Source organism: Salvelinus sp. IW2-2015, unplaced genomic scaffold, assembly GCF_002910315.2.
Source record: "Salvelinus sp. IW2-2015 unplaced genomic scaffold, ASM291031v2 Un_scaffold1945, whole genome shotgun sequence".
Lineage (NCBI taxonomy): Eukaryota > Metazoa > Chordata > Actinopteri > Salmoniformes > Salmonidae > Salvelinus > Salvelinus sp. IW2-2015.
The window spans coordinates 26,014-37,418 of NW_019943300.1; the positions used below are offsets into that span (position 1 = coordinate 26,014).

General features: G+C 44.2%; 1 long non-coding RNA gene and 1 pseudogene across 2 annotated transcripts; one reads left to right on the forward strand and one right to left on the reverse strand.

Moving 5' to 3' along the window:
* The first annotated feature begins 6,422 nt into the window (after window positions 1-6,422).
* LOC139024846 (uncharacterized) lies at window positions 6,423-7,130 on the forward strand. Of its 2 annotated transcripts, none has more exons than XR_011476214.1 (5): window positions 6,423-6,443; window positions 6,579-6,634; window positions 6,695-6,722; window positions 6,888-6,999; window positions 7,083-7,130. It is a non-coding gene; the product is annotated as an uncharacterized lncRNA (long non-coding RNA). The 2 variants fall into 2 exon arrangements; XR_011476213.1 differs by lacking the exon at window positions 6,423-6,443 and adding an exon at window positions 6,476-6,498.
* Window positions 7,131-8,262: 1,132 nt separating this feature from the next.
* The window catches only part of LOC112072495 (activin receptor type-2B-like), a 31,452-nt pseudogene continuing 28,309 nt past the window's right edge, over window positions 8,263-11,405 (reverse strand).

Consider the following 11,405-nt stretch of genomic DNA (forward strand, 5'->3'; position numbering starts at 1 on the left):
AGGAATCCTTTTGGCCTGATGGCTAACATGTTGGTTGATGTGTGGGAATCCTCTTGGCCTGATGGTTAACACGTTGGGTTGGTGTGTAGGAATCCTTTTGGCCTGATGGCTAACACGTTGGGTTGGTGTGTAGGAATCCTTTTGGCCTGATGGCTAACATGTTGGGTTGATGTGTGGGAATCCTCTTGGCCTGATGGTTAACACGTTGGGTTGGTGTGTAGGAATCCTTTTGCCTGATGGCTAACATGTTGGTTGATGTGTGGGAATCATTTTGGCCTGATGGTTAACACGTTGGTGTGGTGTGTGGGAATCCTCTTGGCCTGATGGCTAACATGTGGGTTGGTGTGTAGGAATCCTTTTGGCCTGATGGCTAACACGTTGGGTTGATGTGTGGGAATCCTTTTGGCCTGATGGTTAACACGTTGGGTTGGTGTGTGGGAATCCTCTTGGCCTGATGGTTAACACGTTGGGTTGGTGTGTGGGAATCCTCTGGCCTGATGGTTAACACGTTGGGTTGGTGTGTGGGAATCCTTTTGGCCTGATGGTTAACACGTTGGGTTGGTGTGTAGGAATCCTTTTGGCCTGATGGTTAACACGTTGGTTTCCTGAGCAAGAGACCAGGGTCAGATGCACCCGTAACAGTTTAAACATTCCTCCAAGAAGGAAGAACCATAGCTTGCCATTTGCTGGTATAGAAGTTAGAAAAACCTTTCTGGAAATACACTACATATTCAGTATCTGTGACCATGGTAAAGACACTACACTAGGTAGGAAGCTGCTAGAGAATAGAACATTGTTTAATAACTTGGGGATATAAAACAAAAACACAAAAAGATGAAGAAACCTGGCTGAGCCAAACTACCACTAGAGTCAAACCTGGCTGATCCATAACTACCACTACAGTCAAACCTGGCTGAGCCATAACTACCACTACAGTAAAACCTGGCTGAGCCATAACTACCACTACAGTCCAACCTGGCTGAGCCATAACTACAACACAGTCAAACCTGCTGAGCCATAACTACCCATACAGTCCAACCTGCTGAGCCATAACTACAACTACAGTCAAACCTGCTGAGCCATAACTACACTACAGTAAAACCTGGATGATCCATAACTACTACTACAGTCCAACCTGGCTGAGCCATAACTACCACTTGAGTCAAACCTGGCTGAGCCATAACTACCACTACAGTCCAACCTGACTGAGCCATAACTACACTACAGTCAAACCTGGCTGAGCCATAACTACCACTACAGTCCAACCTGGCTGAGCCATAACTACCACTACAGTCCAACCTGGCTGAGCCATAACTACCACTACAGTCAAACCTGGCTGAGCCATAACTACCACTACAGTCAAACCTGGCTGAGCCATAAACTACCACTACAGTCCAACCTGGCTCATCCATAACTACCACTACAGTCAAACCTGGCTGAGCCATAACTACAACTACAGTCCAACCTGTCTGAGCCATAACTACCACTACAGTCAAACATGGCTGAGCCATAACTACCACTGGAGTGAAACCTGGCTGAGCCATAACTACCACTGGAGTCAAAGCTGGCTGAGCCATAACTACCACTACAGTCCAACCTGGCTGAGCCATAACTCTCACTGTAGTCCAACCTGGCTGAGCCATAACTACCACTAGAGTCAAACCTGGCTGAGCCATAACTACCACTACAGTAAAACCTGGTGAGCCAAACTACCACTACAGTCCAACCTGGTGAGCCATAACTACAACTACAGTCCAACCTGGCTGAGCCATAACTCTCACTGCTAGTCCAACCTGGCTGAGCCATAACTACAACTACAGTCAAACCTGGCTGAGCCATAACTACCACTACAGTCCAACCTGCTGAGCCATAACTACAAACTACAGTCCAACCTGGCTGAGCCATAACTACCACTATAGTCCAACCTGGCTGAGCCATAACTACCACTACAGTCCAACCTGGCTGAGCCATAACTACCACTACAGTCAAACCTGGCTGAGCCATAACTACCACACAGTCCAACCTGGCTGAGCCTTAACTACCACTACAGTCAAACCTGGCTGAGCCATAACTACCACTACAGTCAAACCTGCTGAGCCATAACTACCACTAGAGGTAGTAAACATTACTAGAGCATGATACTGTTGAACTGGCAGGTAGAAAATATCGGTGATCACCAATGACATCACAAAACAATCTAGCCCCGCCCCCTACCTGCCTCCTCCTGTGTATGACCTTCTGCCTGCCCCTGGACCCAGCTACCTGCCTCCTCCTGTGGTCCTTTACAATAAACACCTGCTGCGCCTTGCGCTTGAAACCAGCTGTCTGTCTCCCATTGTGTTCATTACACGATCTAGGAACATATTACCTTAGAGTGAAATGTAAGCACTAGCTGCATAGCTTTTGACCCCGAGCCACTCATACCAATTGTATATATTATAAAAATCAATAACACAAAACCATATTTCAGGGTTCTCCGCCAGGATTTTGGACTCTGGGATAGTTGCATTTTTTAATACCTGTAACTGCAATTTCCTGCAATCTAGAGCAAAACATTGCCATAAATGATAACAAATAAAGTTTCTCACAAACACACACTACCAGTCAAAAGCTTGGACACTTACTCATTCAAGGGTTTTTCTTTATTTTTACTATTTTCTACATTGTAAAATAGTGAAGACATCAAAACTATGAAAKAACACATATGGAATCATGTAACCAAAAGTGTTAACCAAATCAAAATATTTTATATTTGAGATTCTTCAAAGTAGACACCCTTTTCCTTAATGACAGCTTTGCACATTCTTGGCATTATCTCAACCAGCTTCATGAGGTAGTCACCTGGAATGCATTTCAATTAACAGGTGTGCCTTGTTAAAAGTTAATTTGTGGAATTTATTTCCTTCTTAATGCATTTGAGCCAATCAGTTGTGTTGTGACAAGGTAGGGGTGGTATACAGAAGATGGTCTTTTACCAAATAGGGCTAAGTCCATATTATGGCAAGAACAGCTCAAATAAGCAAAGAGAAACGACAGTCAATCTTGAAAATTAAGAACTTTGAACTTTTCTTCAAGTGCAGTCGCAAAAACCATCAAGCGCTATGATGAAACTGGCTCTCATGAGGACCGCCACAGGAAAGGAAGACCCAGAGTTCTCTGCTGCAGAGGATAAGTTAATTCGAGTTACCAGCCTCAGAAATTGCAGCCCAAATAAATGCTTCACAGAGTTCAAGTAACAGACACATCTCAACATCAACTGTTCAGAAGATACTGCGTGAATCAGACCGTCATGGTTGAATTGCTGCAAAGAAACCACTACTAAAGGACACAAATAATAAGAAGAGACTTGCTTGGGCCAAGAAACACGAACAATGGACATTAGACCAGTGGAAATCTGTCCTTTGGTCTGATGGGTCCAAATTTTTGATTTGTGGTTCCAACCGCCATGTCTTTGTGAGACGCAGTGTAGGTAAACGGATGATCTCCGCATGTCTAGTTCCCACCGTGAAGCATGGAGGAGGAGGTGTGATGGTGCTTTGCTGGTGACACTGTCAGTGATTTATTTGAATTCAAGGCACACTTAACACAGCATTCTGCAGCGATACAACGTCCCATCTGGTTTGGCTTAGTGGGACTATCATTTGTTTTTAACAGGACAATGACCCAGATGACCTGGCCACCACAATCACCCAACCTCAACCCAATTGAGATGGTTTAGGATGAGTTTGACTGCAGAGTGAAGGAAAAGCAGCCAACAAGTGCTCAGCATACGTGGGAACTCCTTCAAGACTGTTGGAAAAGCATTTCAGGTGACTACCTCATGAAGTCAGTTGTGAGAATGCCAGATGCAAAGCGGCCATCAAAGCAAAGGGTTGCTTTGAAGAATCTTAAATATATTTTGATTTGTTTAACACATTTTTGGTTACTACATGACTCCACACAAACACACAGTTTTGATATATTTACTATTATTCTACAATGTAGAAAATAGTAAAAATAAAGAAAAACCCTTTGAGTAGGTGTGTCCAAACTTTTGACTGGTACTATATAAAATTGCATAGTGGCGCAGCCAGCCCACAAGGTGGTGCAGCCAGCCCACAAGGTGGAGCAGCCAGCCCACAAGGTGGAGCAGCCAGCCCACAAGGTGGTGCAGCCAGGCCACAAGGTGGTGCAGCCAGCCCACAAGGTGGAGCAGCCAGCCCACAAGGTGAGCAAGCCAGCCCACAAGGTGGGCACCAGCCCACAAGTGAGCAGCCAGGCCCACAAGGTGGAGCAGCCAGCCCACAAGGGGGTGCAGCGTCCCTCATATTATTTAGGGGAGAACCATGATATTTAGAAAATTAAATAGAAAACACATTATAAAAACCACAGAGACACTCTTCAAATTCCCCTTTCAATCAAGTAAAATGAAGGAAAAAAAACATTATTTCCCCCAACAAGATACGGTGTAAAATCAGTGTTCTGCAACTGTGTACATTACAACAAGTATTTACATACCAAGTTCCAGCCTCTAATTTGGGTTGAACAACATTAAACACGTCCTATATGCAACTAGTCAGTCCGATAGAATTTGAAATCTCCATGGTACATAAAATTAAAAACAAAATAAAACTTGCAGTAAAATATATCAACTACTAAAACACGATAAGAAACGTGATATAACAGAGATATTAATTCATCTGTATAAAAACCTGAGGTATATGTGATGTCAAGAGGGTAAACAGTTGAGAACTAACATAAAAATACATATTATTACAATGAGCATCACTTACAGTACATTCACAGAGAGTTGTCAGTTAAAAGACAGAACAGAGAATACATGACGACGGCAACATTACCTATCGTTGAGGACCCTTGAGTAGTGGGCACGGCAGGGGTCAATCCAATTTCAGGAAGTACAATGAAATTCCATTTCTTTTCAATGAGGAAAATTTGCCATTGGGAATTCCAATCTGAACTGATAGGAATTTAAATGGAATTCATCCCAACATGGGCGGACTGGGACCAGAAATCAGCCCTGGCATTTMAAACACTGGACTATTTTATTCCATGGAGGCYCCCCACAACAGCCCATTRTTTTCCTTGAGGCCCCCACAAAAGGCAATTAGTTTTTGCTTGAGGCCCCCACAAAGGCAATTAGTTTTTGCTTGAAGGCCCAAAACAAAACCATTTTTCCCATCAAGGTAAAGGGCTGCACCCAACCAAAATTGCTGACCACGTCGCAATGATCTGTCGGGACCCGCAGGAACCAGGGGAAGCTTATAAAACGAGACAAAGTGGCAGTCTCTCTCCAACACTGCTCTTTTCTAACTACGTCTAGGTCTATTGGCTGATATATCCCAGTAATACCAATACCCTAATATAAAATGGGCCACGTGAGAATGTCTGGTAATTGAACTTATTTCTTAAGATTATTTTTGCGCATTTAGCTATAGACTACAGGGCGCAAAATTACTTCGGACCATGGCTGGCAAGTGAGCTGCTTCGTCACATACGCCGAAAGTCCCAATGCAGGACTGCGGGTTGGGTGCGGGACCAGTTCTTGCGGTAGCGGGTGGGAGTCGGGACAGAAAGCCAGCGGTTGTGTGTGCGGGTGCAGKATGGCGGGATTAATTAATCAATCCTGCGTAGACTTCTACCTCAAGGCCCCCACACCGGCCCATTTTTCCCCCTTAGGCCCTATTATTAGCCAGATAATCATAATTTTTGCTCAATAGAACAACAAGTTAGACAGGCCCACTGGGGTAAAAATGGACCAGCCCATATGGTATTTGCCCGAAATGCCAGATTGCCAGTCCGCCGCTGGATCCCAAACCTGGTAGTAAGTATCAGCAGCATTGTGTGGATATTCACTAGTTTGTTATAGTCTGGTCATATAAGCCTGGTTCCAGGTGTGTTTGTGTTGTTATGACCATAGGAGTTGGCAAGGCAGAACAAACAGATCTGGAACCAGGCTAGTCTGGTATGCAGTTGAAATAAAGGCAGCCGCTGAATTTAGTTTTTCTTGCCAAGACTCTAATGACAAACAGGTTGCCGAGCGTATACTGCAAATGACATACCAAGGGTGCCGAGCTAACTGAATGACATACCAGGGTTGCCCCGAGGTAACTGAATGACATACAGGTTGCCTGAGGTAACTGAATCCAAATGTTTTCCCGAAGGAGTAAACTGACACAGTCCAGACGATACATGTTGCGAGGTAACTGAGATGACATTGCATGGTGTTTATCTGAGGTTAACTGACATGACAGTGCATGTGTTTCTGAGGTAACTGAATGACATGCAATGTGTTTCTGAGGTAACTGAATGACATACAGGTTGCCGAGTAATGAATGACATACACGTTTGCCGAGGTAACTGAAATAACATAACATGTTTCTGAGAGGTAACTGAATGACATTATCATGTTTCTGAGCGTAACGAATGACATACATGTTGCCGAGGTAACTGAATGACATACATGTTGCCGAGTAACTGAATGACATACATGTTGCCGAGGTAACTGAATGACATACTGTTGCCGAGGTAACGAATGACATACATGTTGCGAGGTAACTGAATGACATACATGTGCCGAGGTAACTGAATGACATACATGTTGCCGAGGTAACTGAATGACATACATGTTGCCGAGGTAACTGAATGACATGCATGTGTTTCTGAGGTAACTGAATGACATACAGTGGTTTCTGAGGTAACTGAATGACATACATGTTTCTGAGGTAACTGATGACACATTGTTCGACGGTAACTGAATGACATACAGGTTGCTGAGTAACTAATGACATACATGTTTCTGAGGTAATGAATAACATACATGGTTTCTGAGGTAACTGAATGACATAACATGTTTCTGAGGATAACTGAATGACATACATTGTTCTGAGGTAACTGAATGACATACATGTTTCTGAGGTAACTGAATGACATACATGTTTCTGAGGTAACTGAATGACATACATGTTTCTGAGGTAACTGAATGACATACATGTTTCTGAGGTAACTGAATGAATACATGTTTCTGAGGTAACTGAATGACATTACATGTTTCTGAGGTAACTGAATACATACATGTTTCTGAGGTAACTGAATAACATACATGTTCTGAGGTAACTGAATGACATACATGTTTTTGAGGTAATGAATGACATACATGTTTTCTGAGGTAACTGAAACTTAGTCTCACAAGTCAGACAAATTGTTCCCAAAATAAAAACTTTGAAATCATAGCTTTGTGAAACTGTTCTACCGAGCAGACAGAGAAAAAAAAAAAACAGAGACTTGTAACCAACTCAAGCATGCCGTTCAAATACTTATTCACAGCTTCAACTGCTGTTCAGACAAAAAAACAACACCAAAATACTCCTGTCAGCTATTCCTTCCATGCACGCACGCACACACACGTACCAAAACACATACGCACAAAAAGAAGTACATCCAGAACGTTTAACATTTAAATTTCAGATTCATTGAGTAATGTTCAGATAAAAGGTGTGTCCAATGAAACCCTGATAGCTTGGCGTCTCTACATGTGTAGATTAAATGTTTCCAATTGGCTGGAATCCTGAGATGCAGTAGTTACAATCCAAAACCACAAGTGTCATTTTTGTCCTAATCCGTTTCGTCCAACGCTACTCCTGGCTTAGCGTTCCGGGTCCTTGCCCCCCCCCCCCCCTCCCCAGTTAAACTGTAAACGCTGCACTACTCTACTGTTAGGTCCTGGGTTTAGAGTTAGGGACGTCCCAACGATCCAGGATAGCACTGATCGAGAAGGCATATGGACGGTTGTTTTACATGTCTGTGTCGTTATTTCAAAAGGCGTTCCTAGCCAAACAAAGATGGACGACAGAACGCTGAGGTAAAGAGGCCACGTTTCAATACCGAGGAAGATAAATACGGCGGAACAGTCACGTGTTTCAGTCGCGACATGAGTCCTGCGGATCTACCAGTGTGTAAGCTATCGTCTTGGGCTGTGTGTGTATGAGTGTATATATACACCGGCTATCGTCTGGGCTGTGTGTGTAGGTGTATATATACACACGGACTCATCTGGGCTGTGTGTGTATGAGTGTTATATATACACACGGTCTATCATCTGGGCTGTGTGTGTATGAGTGTATATATACACACGGTCTATCGTCTGGGCTGTGTGTGTATGAGTGTATAATACACACCGGTCTATCGTCTGGGCTGTGTTGTGTATGAGTGTATAATACAACGGACTATCATCTGGGCTGTGGGTGTATGAGTGGTATAATACACACGCGTCATATCATCTGGGCTGTGTGTGTATGAGTGTATATATACACACGGTCTATCGTCTGGGCTGTGTGTGTATGAGTGTATATATACACACGGTCTATCGTCCGGGCTGTGTGTGTATGAGTGTATATACACACGGTCTATCGTCCGGGCGGTGTGTGTATGAGTGTATATATACACTGCCTATCGTCCGGGCTCTGTGTGTGGGTGTGTGTGTGTGTGATCTAGTGTACGTATGTGTGTATATATATATATATACACACACACACACTGTGCATCGTCACACCAGAGGTTTGGAATACGGTTAGCTTTCTTTGGCTGGCCGCCATCTTGACCAGACGACAGGACGAGGTAATAATCAAACCCACTAAACACAACATGAGGTATTGACTGAATAGAAGATTTAACAAGATAATGTCTTAAAGAGAGGTCTTGTCCAGCATATATGTCTTATTYCTGTCATATTCTTTTCTCAGTGAAAACTACAGAAGACAGATGGAAGAGAAGACTTGATCTAAAATAACATAAAAAAGTCTTAAAAACAATAATACCAATATCAAGATTATAAAAATAGCAGCTGTATTCAAGTTGTTTAAAAGTTTATGCTAGAAAAGTCAGGAGCATCGTTCCGCTTCCGTGATGACGTCACAGTAGCACAGAACTCAGGTGCTGGACTCTTTGGGAGGTAGGYCGTCGTCGTCGGTTACCGACATTACTATGGCAACTGGGCAGTCTGAGGTAGTGCCGACGGTTGTCCTGGTGATCTGGGAGATGCGTTCCTCGACGCAGCCGGCGGAGAGACGAGCCTCGGCGTCATGGTCCCAACACTCCTCTATAGTCTCACACAACTGAGACAGACCCTGTAGCACCGACACACACAGCAAGAAACCAGGAGGTTACAGGAAATACAAYAGAAAAGGCTAATAAACAAACAAAAGAGTTTTTGAAGTCCCCAAAGAGTTGAATATTTTCTCCAGTCCTCCAGTACCCCCGAACAGAACACGTTGTTGCCGTGGCTCCGGACAAACACACCTGATTCAACCGGTCAACTAATCATCAAGCTCTTAATGAATCAGGTGAGTTTGTGGAGGAACTACAGTCATCAAAACAGAGCCGAACCAGAAGAGGGATGTGTCTAGTCATCAACAACAAGAGCCAGAACCAGAGAGGGGATGTGGTCTAGTCATCCAAACAGAGGGGATGTGGTCTAGTCATCAAACAGAGCCAGAGGGGATGTGGTCTAGTCCTCAAACAGAGCCAGAGGGATGGGTCTAGTCATCAAACAGAGGGGATGTGGTCTAGTCATCAAACAGAGCCAGAGGGATGTGGTCTAGTTCATCAAACAGAGCCAGAGGGGATGTGGTCTAGTCAATCAAACAGATGGGATGTGGTCTAGTCATCAAACAAGGGAGTGGTCTAGTCATCAAACAGAGGGGATGTGTGTCTAGTCATCAAACAGAGCCAGAGGGGATGTGGTCTAGTCTATCATCAACAAGCCAGAGGGGATGTGGTCTAGTCATCAAAGACAGAGGGGATGTGGTCTAGTCATCAAACAGAGCCGGGGATGTGGTTCTAGTCATCAAAACAGAGGGGATGTGGTCTAGTCATCAAACAGAAGCCAGAGGGGATGTGTCTAGGACATTCAAAACCAGAGGGGATGTGGTCTAGTCATCAAACAGAGGGATGTGGTCTAGTCATCAAACAGAGCCAGAGGCGGGATGTGGTCTAGTCATCAAAACAAAGGGGGATGTGGTCTAGTCATCAAACAGAGGGGATGTGGTCTAGCATCAAACAGAAGCCGAGGGGGATGTGGTCTAGTCATCAAACAGAGGCCAGAGGGGATGTGTCTAGTCATCAAACAGAGCCAGAGGGGGATGATGGGTTCTAGTCATCAAAACAGAGGGAGGTTAGTTGCGGTCTTTAGTCATCAAACAGAGCCAGGGGGATGTGGTCTATCATCAAAACAGAGGGATGTGGTCTAGTCATCAAACAGAACCAGAGGGGATGTGGTCTATCATCAAAAACAGAGGGGATTGTGGCTAGTCATCAAAACAAGAGCCAGGGATATGTGGTCTAGCAGTTTGAAAAAGCTAAAGAGAGAAACGCGTTTGTAACGGGGTTCCTGAGCAGGAATTCTCACCGTCTGTGGCGATGCCTCGTGACACCAGTTCCCACAGCACCAGCCCCATAGCATACATATCTATCCTCAGGAAGGGTCTCTGGAAGTTTATAGTCCCTTCCAGAACCTCAGGGCCATCGTGTAACGCCGCTACGTCCCACTGGAGGAGGGGAGAGCGACTGACAGAGGGAGAGGGAGATAAAGGAGAGAGAGGGAGAGAAAAGAGGGGAGCGAGAGATAAGGATGGAGCAAAGAGAGAGATAAAGGAGGGGAGCAGACGAGATAAAAGGGAGGCGGAGAGACGATAAAAGGAGAGAGCGAGAGAGAAAGGAAGGGAGCGAAAAGAGATAAAGGACGGGGCGAGAGAGATAAAGGGAACGAGAGCGAGAGAGATAAAGGAGAGAACGAGAAGATAAAGGGAGAGAGCGAGAGATGAGGAGGGAGCGAGAGATAAAGGAGGAGCGAGAGATAAAGGAGGGAGCGAGAGATAAAGGAGGGAGCGAGAGATAAAGGAGGAGCGCAGAGATAAAGGAGGGAGCGAGAGATAAAGGAGGGAGCGAGAAACATTTTGAGAGAAGAGAGAAAGCAAGTAAGTAATCGTAAGACCTGTTGTGTGTGTGTGTGTGTGTAGTGCGGCGTGAAACTCCTGTCCGTTGTGTGTCTCCTGGAGGTTCCCCGGCTCAGAACCGGACCGCCAGACCAAAGTCTCCGATGATGGCTGTCAGATCATGTCTCAACATCACGTTCTACTCTTAAAGTCCTGGGAACATAGTTTAAAAATATATATATATATATATATATATATATAATATACATACATATGTGTGTGTGTGTGTGTGTATCATATATATATATATATATTATATAACTATATAACACACCAATATTATACACACACACACACAAAATAGGCACACTATATATATATTAACACGTGTGTATATATATACACGCTTGTAGGAATGTACGAAATATATATATATAATAATATATACCACCACCACATAATATTACACACACATTA